This window comes from Narcine bancroftii, chromosome 1 (assembly GCF_036971445.1).
Source record: "Narcine bancroftii isolate sNarBan1 chromosome 1, sNarBan1.hap1, whole genome shotgun sequence".
Lineage (NCBI taxonomy): Eukaryota > Metazoa > Chordata > Chondrichthyes > Torpediniformes > Narcinidae > Narcine > Narcine bancroftii.
In genome coordinates, this window is record NC_091469.1 from 206179882 (window position 1) to 206188990 (window position 9109).

Consider the following 9109-nt stretch of genomic DNA (forward strand, 5'->3'; position numbering starts at 1 on the left):
CGGACGTCAGCGCGGTCGTCAGCGCGGTCGTCAGCGCGGGTGTCAGCGGGGGTGTCAGAGGGGGCGTCAGAGAGGGCGTCAGAGGGTGCGTCAGAGGGGGCGTCAGAGGAGGCGTCAGAGGGGTCTACCAAGAGCAAGCCCGAGGGAATGTCCAATATTATACCTTATGTCTCCACCATTTTTCTTAACCTCCTATTCCTTCAACATTCTTTCAACTATCCTACCACAGACATCATTCGTCAGAGGCTGCGTCAGAGGCGGCGTCAGAGGGCACGTCAGAGGGCACGTCAGAGGGCACGTCAGAGGGCACGTCAGAGGGGGGTCAGAGGGGGCGTCAGCGGGGGCGTCAGCGGGGGCGTCAGCGGGGGCGTCAGAGGGGGGCGTCAGAGGGGGGCGTCAGCTGGGGCGTCAGCGGGGGCGTTAGCGCGGATGTCAGCACGGGCGTCAGCGGGGGCGTCAGCGGGGGCGTCAGAGGGGGGGTCAGAGGGGGGGTCAGAGGGGGGGTCAGAGGGTCGTCAGAGGGGGCGTCAGAGGGGGCGTCAGAGGGGGGTCAGAGGGGGCATCAGAGGGGGCGTCAGTGGGGGGGTCAGAGGCGGGGTCAGAGGGGGTGTCGTCAGAGGGGGGATCAGAGGGGAGCTCTGAGGGGGCGTCAGAAGGGGGGGTCAGGGGGGGTCAGAGGGGGCTCAGTGGGGGTCAAAGGGGGGTTCAGCGGGGGTTCAGAGGGGGGTCAGATGGGGGGTCAGAGGGAGGGTCAGAGGAGGCATCAGTAGGGGCATCAGAGGGGGCATCAGAGGGGGCGTCAGAGGGGGGTCAGAGGTGGCGTCAGCGGGGGCGTCAGCTGGGGCGTCAGCGGGGGCGTCAGCGGGGGCGTCAGCGGGGTCAGAGGGGGGAGTCAGAGGGGGGGTCAGAGGGGTGTTCAGAGTGGGGTTCAGAGGGGGCGTCAGAGGGGGCGTCAGCGGGGGGGTCAGAGGGGGGTCAGAGGGTCGTCAGAGGGGGCGTCAGAGGGGGGCGTCAGAGGGGGGCGTCAGAGGGGGCGTCAGAGGGGGCGTCAGAGGGGGGGTCAGAGGGGGGGTCAGAGGCGGGGTCAGAGGCGGGGTCAGAGGGGGTGTCGTCAGAGGGGGGATCAGAGGGGAGCTCAGAGGGGGCGTCAGAGGGGGGCGTCAGAGGGGGGCGTCAGAGGGGGGCGTCAGAGGGGGGCGTCAGAGGGGGGCGTCAGTGGGGGCGTCAGAGGGGGCGTCAGAGGGGGCGTCAGAGGGGGCGTCAGAGGGGGCGTCAGAGGGGGCGTCAGAGGGGGCGTCAGAGGGGGCGTCAGAGGGGGCGTCAGAGGGGGCGTCAGAGGGGGGGTCAGAGGGGGGGGTCAGAGGGGGGGTCAGAGGGGGGGTCAGAGGTGGCGTCAGAGGTGGCGTCAGAGGTGGCGTCAGAGGGGGGGTCAGAGTGGGGGTCAGAGTGGGGGTCAGAGGGGGGGTCAGAGGGGGGGTCAGAGGGGGGGTCAGAGGGGGGGTCAGAGGGGGGGTCAGAGGGGGGGTCAGAGGTGGGTTCAGAGGGGGCGTCAGAGTGTGCATCAGAGGGGGCGTCAGAGTGTCAGAGGGGGCGTCAGTGGTGGGGTCAGAGGGGGGGTCAGAGGGGGGGTCAGAGGGTGGGTCAGAGGGGGGGGTCAGAGGGGGGGGTCAGAGGGGGGGGTCAGAGGGGGGGTCAGAGCGGGAGTCAGAGCGGGAGTCAGAGGGGGGGTCAGAGGGGGTTCCAGAGTGGGTTCAGAGGGGGCATCAGAGTGTGCGTCAGGGGGCGTCAGAGGTGGCGTCAGAGGGGGCGTCAGAGGTGGGGTCAGAGGTGGGGTCAGAGGGGGCGTCAGAGGTGGGGTCAGAGGGGGGGTCAGAGGGGGGGTTAGAGGGGGGTTCAGAGAGGGGGATCAGAGGGGGGTCAGAGGGGTGTTCAGAGTGGGGTTCAGAGGGGGCGTCAGAGGGTGCGTCAGTGGGTGCGTCAGTGGGTGCGTCAGTGGGTGCGTCAGTGGGTGCGTCAGAGGGGGGGTCAAAGAGGCGGTCAGAGGTGGGGTCAGAGGGGGCGTCAGCGGGGGCGTCAGCGGGGGCGTCAGCGGGGGCGTCAGCGGGGGCGTCAGCGGGGGCGTCAGCGGGGGCGTCAGCGGGGGCGTCAGCGGGGGCGTCAGCGGGGGCGTCAGCGGGGGCGTCAGCGGGGGCGTCAGCGGGGGCGTCAGCGGGGGCGTCAGCGCGGATGTCAGCGGGGGCGTCAGCGGGGGCGTCAGCGGGGGCGTCAGCGGGGGGTCAGAGGGGGGGTCAGAGGGTCGTCAGAGGGGGCGTCAGAGGGGGCGTCAGAGGGGGCGTCAGAGGGGGCGTCAGAGGGGGGTCAGAGGGGGGTCAGAGGGGGCATCAGAGGGGGCGTCAGTGGGGGGGTCAGAGGCGGTGTCAGAGGGGGTGTCGTCAGAGGGGGGATCAGAGGGGAGCTCTGAGGGGGCGTCAGAAGGGGGGGTCAGGGGGGGTCAGAGGGGGCTCAGTGGGGGTCAAAGGGGGGTTCAGCGGGGGTTCAGAGGGGGGTCAGATGGGGGGTCAGAGGGAGGGTCAGAGGAGGCATCAGTAGGGGCATCAGAGGGGGCATCAGAGGGGGCGTCAGAGGGGGGTCAGAGGGGGCGTCAGCGGGGGCGTCAGCGGGGGCGTCAGCGGGGGCGTCAGCGGGGGCGTCAGCGGGGGCGTCAGCGGGGGCGTCAGCGGGGGCGTCAGCGGGGGCGTCAGCGGGGGCGTCAGCGCGGGCGTCAGCGCGGGCGTCAGCGGGGGCGTAAGAGGGGGGGTCAGAGGGGGGTCAGAGGGGGCGTCAGAGGGGGCGTCAGAGGGGGCGTCAGAGGGGGGGTCAGAGGCGGGGTCAGAGGCGGGGTCAGAGGGGGCGTCAGAGGGGGGGTCAGAGGCGGGGTCAGAGGCGGGGTCAGAGGGGGTGTCGTCAGAGGGGGATCAGAGGGGAGCTCAGAGGGGGCGTCAGAGGGGGCGTCAGAGGGGGCTTCAGAGGGGGCTTCAGAGGGGGCCAGAGGGGGGCGTCAGAGGGGGGCGTCAGAGGGGGGCGTCAGAGGGGGGCGTCAGAGGGGGGCGTCAGAGGGGGGCGTCAGTGGGGGCGTCAGAGGGGGCGTCAGAGGGGGCGTCAGAGGGGGCGTCAGAGGGGGCGTCAGAGGGGGCGTCAGAGGGGGCGTCAGAGGTGGCGTCAGAGGGGGGGTCAGAGTGGGGGTCAGAGTGGGGGTCAGAGGGGGGGTCAGAGGGGGGGTCAGAGGGGGGGTCAGGGGGGGTCAGAGGGGGTGTCGTCAGAGGGGGGATCAGAGGGGCGCTCAGAGGGGGCGTCAGAGGGGGCGTCAGAGGGGGCGTCAGGGGCATCAGAGGGGGCCGTCAGAGGGGGGCGTCAGAGGGGGGCGTCAGAGGGGGGCGTCAGAGGGGGGCGTCAGAGGGGGGCGTCAGAGGGGGGCGTCAGAGGGGGGCGTCAGAGGGGGGCGTCAGAGGGGGGCGTCAGAGGGGGGCGTCAGAGGGGGGCGTCAGAGGGGGGCGTCAGAGGGGGGCGTCAGAGGGGGGCTTCAGAGGGGGGCGTCAGAGGGGGGCGTCAGAGGGGGGCGTCAGAGGGGGGCGTCAGAGGGGGGCGTCAGAGGGGGGCGTCAGAGGGGGGCGTCAGAGGGGGGCGTCAGAGGGGGGCGTCAGAGGGGGGCGTCAGAGGGGGGCGTCAGAGGGGGGCGTCAGAGGGGGGCGTCAGAGGGGGGCGTCAGAGGGGGGCGTCAGAGGGGGGCGTCAGAGGGGGGCGTCAGAGGGGGGCGTCAGAGGGGGGCGTCAGAGGGGGGCGTCAGAGGGGGGCGTCAGAGGGGGGCGTCAGAGGGGGCGTCAGAGGGGGCGTCAGAGGGGGCGTCAGAGGGGGCGTCAGAGGGGGCGTCAGTGGGGGCGTCAGTGGGGGCGTCAGTGGGGGCGTCAGAGGGGGCGTCAGAGGGGGCGTCAGAGGGGGCGTCAGAGGGGGCGTCAGAGGGGGCGTCAGAGGGGGCGTCAGAGGGGGCGTCAGAGGGGGCGTCAGAGGGGGCGTCAGAGGGGGCGTCAGAGGGGGCGTCAGAGGGGGGGTCAGAGGCGGGGTCAGAGGGAGGGTCAGAGGGGCGGTCAGAGGGGGCATCAGAGAGGGGGGTCAGAGGGGGCGTCAGAGGGGGGGGTCAGAGGGGGCATCAGAGGGGGCATCAGAGGGGGCTTCAGAGGGGGCTTCAGAGGGGGCTTCAGAGGGGGGGTCAGAGGGGGGATCAGAGGGGGGATCAGAGGGGGGATCAGAGGGGGGATCAGAGGGGGGGTCAGAGGGGGGGTCAGAGGGGGGGTCAGAGGGGGGATCAGAGGGGGGGTCAGAGGGGGGGTCAGAGGGGGGGTCAGAGGAGGGGTCAGAGGGGGGGTCAGAGGGGTGTCAGAGCGGGGGTCAGAGGGGGGGTCAGAGGCGGCGTCAGCGGGGGCGTCAGCGGGGGCGTCAGCGGGGGCGTCAGCGCGGGCGTCAGCGGGGGCGTCAGAGGGGACGTCAGAGGGGGCGTCAGAGGGGGCGTCATCGGGGGCATCAGCGGGTTGTCAGCGGGCGCGTCAGCGGGGGCGGCGTGCGAGGGGGCGTGCGAGGGGGCGTGCGAGGGGGCGTGCGAGGGGGCGTGCGAGGGGGCGTGCGAGGGGGCGTGCGAGGGGGCGTGCGAGGGGGCGTGCGAGGGGGCGTGCGAGGGGGCGTGCGAGGGGGCGTGCGAGGGGGCGTGCGAGGGGGCGTGCGAGGGGGCGTGCGAGGGGGCGTGCGAGGGGGCGTGCGAGGGGGCGTGCGAGGCGGCGTGCGAGGGGGCGTCCGAGGGGGCGTCCGAGGGGGCGTCCGAGGGGGCGTCCGAGGGGGCGTCCGAGGGGGCGTCCGAGGGGGCGTCCGAGGGGGCGTCCGAGGGGGCGTCCGAGGGGGCGTCCGAGGGGGCGTCCGAGGGGGCGTCCGAGGGGGCACTTTGTCTGTTTGCATCCAGTGCTTGTGCCGGCTTCCTCCTCACATGCTGAGAAGCTGCTGGCTTCTGCTTGCACCTTGACCCTTTTCTTCTCCCTGTTTGTGGTGTCTGTTGCAGGTTTCTTTCTTGGGGCTTCTTGCATTTTCTTTCTTTTACCTACTGTCGGCCATTTTCCCTCCGCCTCCTTAGGAGCCTCTAGACTTGTGGGTGGGGTCTCCTCTCTTCCCCTGATCACTGTCTCTGTCATGGTTGAGGGGATGTTGACCTTGCTGGGGGGTGGTGGTGTTAGCAATTTTCCCCCTTATTGCCTGTTCTTAAGTTGCTATGCATTTTAGGCAGGCCTTGAAGAAGTGGCCTGCTTCCCCACACAGGTTCCAGCACTTGATGTCTCTGCAGTCCCCTCCTCCCTGCAATTTTTGCAGATAACTGCGCTCCATTGGGCTGTCCCATGTCTCATTCCTGCATATTCTGGGCTGTCCAATGTAGCCTAGGTACCCATGATTCCCTGCAATGCCAAACACTGAGTGGGGTTTGGGGGGGTGGGGTTGATGGCCTCTTTGCTGTCCTCTCTCAAATTCACCTTCACGCCATTTCCTGGTCCAGATTCCAAACGTGTTTTTGATGTCCGCACAGGTCCCTATCCCCTTGACATAAAAGCTAAGGAAGGTGAGCACATCTATGACTGGCACATGTGGATTGAACACGTGCACCATTATCACTCATTCATTCTGTGTCAGAAGAGTGAAGAGTGGTGGCGCCTTGAAAATCAAGAGTGGAGCCATGTTCCCCTTCTTCTGGAACTCCTGAAGCAACCTTTGCCATCCAGCTGGGGTCTTGAATGTCACATGGAAGGGCTGTTGTCCACAACATCCTGGAAGCAGATGTCCTTCGCCTCAAATTTGAGGCACTTCATCAGGACCTTGCACATGAAGAGGTTCTGGGAAAAATGGCGATCCCTCACTAAGGTTCTTCACTGCCACCCTGACAATGGTCCTGATTCTGAGTGCAGCTGAAGAAGAGCTTTCTGATACAGCCATCCTTGTGGCTTACGGCTGGAGAGGATGTTAGATTTGTCTTCCAATCCACATGGTTCCATCCCCACATCAGCAGGGCACCTCGCACCAAACTATCTTATCCTCTCAGAAGTCTTCCTCCCCCTCTGTCTTCTTCCTCACTGCCACTGTAGCTTCTCACAGATCAGGATAGTCAGTTCTGATATGAGCTACACTTGATCTTGGCCAAAAGTCTGAGAAGAAGGCACTGTCTCTGCAGTCTGGAGATCAGACATCCAGCATCGAGAATTTTATGTCCTTATTCCTCAACTGTCCATTCTCTCCTCATCCATTTAATCAACCAAATGTCCCCACATCTCGCTGTGACGTTCAGTCCTTGGGGCAATCGGAGCAGAGGTGTTCAAGTTTATTATCATCTGGTTGTACAAGTACAACTGGGCAAAACAGTGGTTTTGGTCCTTGGTGCAAAAACAAACAAACTCACGGAGACAAATGGTGTATATATATCAAAATAAATAGAGTTTCAGAAGGTTTATGTAAGCAGTTCATCAGTCATTCAGCATCTCAATGTCCATGAGAAGAAGCTGTTTCTCAACCTGATGGTGTTGCCTTTGATACTCCTGTATCTCTTCCCCAATGGGAGCAGCTGGAAGATGCTGTGTCTGGGGTGGTAGGGGTCCTTAATGATTTTGCGAGCCCTCTTCAAACAACAATCCTAGTAGACCATGTCAATGATCCTTTCTGCCACTCTTGTGGTCCTGTGGATTGACCTCCAATCCATTTCTCTGCAGCAACCGTATCACACTGTGATGCAGTCAGCCAGGACTCTCTCGATAGAGATCATGTAGAAAGTTGACAGGATGGTGGCCGGTAGCCTTGCCTGCCTCAGTCTTCTCAGGAAGTACAGTCACTTTTGAGCCTTCATCTAATAGCCTGAATACGCCTGGGATTGTCAATCTCGGAAGCTAAGCAGGCACAGGACTGGTCAGTACTTGGAGGGGAGACTGCCCAGGAAAACCAGGTGCTATAGGTTCTGTGAGGGGCACTGGACAAAGTGGTGCTGGACAAAGTGGCGACTCTCTGTCTGCCTTATGGTAGACAAAAGTTAAAGAATTTAATGCATGTTACATTCTAAATGTGGTATTAATGACAATTATAGAACCTTTTACTTCCTGACAAGTAAGGAGATGTATCCAGGATAGGTCACTACTTAAGAGGACGCTGAGGAACTTGATACTCTCTCCACTACTATTAATATGTAGTGGTGGGTGCTACAGCACAGGACCTTACAGGGCTCAGTACTGTGGCACAGGCCACAGTGCAGTGAGACAGCTGCTCTGTCCCTTGTCCCATCGTCCCTGCACACTGAACCCAGTCACAGTAGGTGTTGCTCCTGTCAATACTGAGAGATAGAGATTCCTTCAACATATAACACTCAAGTTTAGATGTTTATGCAAAATAAAACTCCTGGAGGCCAGCTGTTGTGTGACCTCTGTCTCATCCTTGGTGTTCTTTTCCACTGTCCAGATTAAATTACAACCCAACTCTGTTCATAATATAGAGGTGTTAGACACAGGAGTATACATTTGATGTTAATTAGTTTTAAATTTGCAGAATTACTATTTTAGGCTATAAATTGGGTGGCATTTGAGTTTCCTCCAGATATTAGGTTCCTACCATGTTCCAAAGATATATGGGGTTAGTACGTTGATTGGTCACATGGGTGTATTTGGGCAACACAGGCTCATGGGCCAGAAAGGCCTGTTACTGCTATATTCTAAATTAAAAATGAAAAATGCATACAGATTGTCATGTTTTCAAACATATCAGATTATGAAAATATAGGAAGCTGAAATTAAAACTGAAAATGCTGGAAATATTGGGTCTGGCAGTATCTTTAGATAAACAGTTAACACTTTAGGTCAATGACAGAGCAATCATTAGAACTGGGGAGAGTTAAAGATCAAATAACTTTCAGATTGCAGAGAAAGAAGTGGCAGTGAACGTAAGAGTACATCTGCGATGGGTGAAGAACAGGAAAGGCTGAGTGAGATGGTATGCCTGGTGAGAGAGGATGGTGGATTACAATGTGACCAGATAAAGGGTACATGGGAAATAAATAGTGCTGGAAGTAAGAGACACAAGGATGGAGTGTCTGATTATCTGGAACTGCTGGATTCACTGGTGTTTCATGAGGGAGGAATGTAGCTAGCAGAAAGATACTGTTCCTGGAACTTACTCTGGAACGGTGTTAAGAGTTCAAAAGCAGGGAGGCTGGAGTGTGAGAGCATTAAAGAAACAGATATTTCCTGCCAGTGTTTATTTTGCAGTTCATTCCTTTTTTTTGGTGAGGAAGAGAAAATTAAAATATAACATGGAAAATGAAAACAATTCTTTTCAGTACTGATAATTCCAAGGGTTTAATCACTTACACATCTCGTAGATAATTGGGAACCAAGTAAAGCATATAATCTAAATAGCAAGACGTTGCAGAACTCATGAGATCGTGGTGATCCACAAAAGGGCAGTGTATGGGGCAAGGAATCGGATAGAGTGTTCGTAGTTATTATAAGGGATGTGAAAACTTATGAACAGACTAAGATCTGGGAAATGAGCAAGGTCTCTGATGAAGGGTTGAATAGGAGACAGTGGAAATACGTTAGAATATCTCGAGGTGGGAATGAAATGGTGCAGGAAAATAGGGCTGAGATAATAAATGATCAAAAGTAAAACCACGAAGTCTGAGAGACCGTGACTGAAGTAAAAACACAAAGCTGGAGAAACCCAGTGTACTTAATTCTTTTTTCTTTGGCTTGGCTTCGCGGACGAAGATTTATGGAGGGGGTAAAAAGTCCACGTCAGCTGCAGGCTCGTTTGTGGCTGACAAGTCCGATGCGGGACAGGCAGACACGATTGCAGCGGTTGCAAGGGAAAATTGGTTGGTTGGGGTTGGGTGTTGGGTTTTTCCTCCTTTGCCTTTTGTCAGTGAGGTGGGCTCTGCGGTCTTCTTCAAAGGAGGTTGCTGCCCGCCAAACTGTGAGGCGCCAAGATGCACGGTTTGAGGCGTTATCAGCCCACTGGCGGTGGTCAATGTGGCAGGCACCAAGAGATTTCTTTAGGCAGTCCTTGTACC